Source organism: Setaria italica, chromosome I (genome assembly GCF_000263155.2).
Source record: "Setaria italica strain Yugu1 chromosome I, Setaria_italica_v2.0, whole genome shotgun sequence".
Taxonomy (NCBI): Eukaryota; Viridiplantae; Streptophyta; class Magnoliopsida; order Poales; family Poaceae; genus Setaria; species Setaria italica.
Window position 1 is genome coordinate 4769702 of NC_028450.1, and position 1041 is coordinate 4770742.

The 1041-nt window shown below is 58.4% G+C and overlaps 1 pseudogene; it reads right to left on the bottom strand.

Moving 5' to 3' along the window:
- The window catches only part of LOC101770343, a 1603-nt pseudogene extending 1023 nt beyond the window's left edge, over positions 1-580 (bottom strand).
- Between the last annotated feature and the right edge of the window lie 461 nt (positions 581-1041).

Below are 1041 nucleotides of genomic sequence, written 5' to 3' on the forward strand. Positions count from 1 at the left end.
GAGAGAGAGAGAGAGAGAGAGAGAGAGAGGTGCAGAGTAGTACACTATATATATACACACACACGTACGTTGGGGAGGATCTTGCAGTTGTAGGACTTCTGGCACTCGTTCTTCTTCCAGACGAGGGGGCCCTGCCCGTCGATGGTGCCGTGGCCGTTGATCTGGAAGTTGTCGACGTTCTGGATCTCGATCCAGTTCTTCTTGTACGCGCCGAGGTCGCCGGTGCCGAGCAGGTTGCCGTCGAGGCGGATGATGATGGAGGACTTGCAGGGGCCCTTCAGCTCCAGCGCGCCCGTCAGGTAGTTGCCGGCGGGGATGACGATCTTGTGCGTCCCCGTCGCGTCGCACGCGTTCTTCCACGCCTTGAGGATCGCCTGCGTGCTGTCCGACTTGCCGTCGCCCTTGGCGCCCAGGTGCACGATGTCCAGAGGGCCCGCCGGCACCGACGGCGCCCCTCCGTCCGCCGGCACCGCCACCTCCTGGGGCGCCTTGTTAGCGAGCGCCGGCGGCGCCGCCAGCAGCGCCGCCACTACCGCCGCGGCCACCGCCGCCATCGCGACATTGATGCTGGGCGCCATTAATTCCGTCGTCGAGGTACGGTGGGTGGTCCAGGCCCGGTGCGGTGCGTGGTCCATGGGATGAGCGGCGAGCTCGGGTATATATACTCGGCGACGGCGTGCTATGTCTGGCCGTGCGCGCGCGCGTGCATGGCGGCGCCCGGCGAGCCGTTGTGTCCTCTGCTTTTTTGGGGGGTTGTGGGTTGGGCCAACCGGTTACCCGTTGAAATCTCTCCACTCTCCTATTCGAGCGAGACACCATGCGGCACACTAGGTCCCACGTGTCATTGTCATTGACTCGAAAAAAGTATGGATGGTAACAAGCTTTTTTTTAATAAAGGAGTGGTTACAAGCTTAGTACATGAATCAAAATTCAATCAAATTTAGCAATTTATGGTAAATATTGACAACCTCATTAGATGAATCAAACATGTCCCTAGGTTTTTCAGGTGCCGTCTTCTTTTGTGAATGCCAAAGTTTCTTT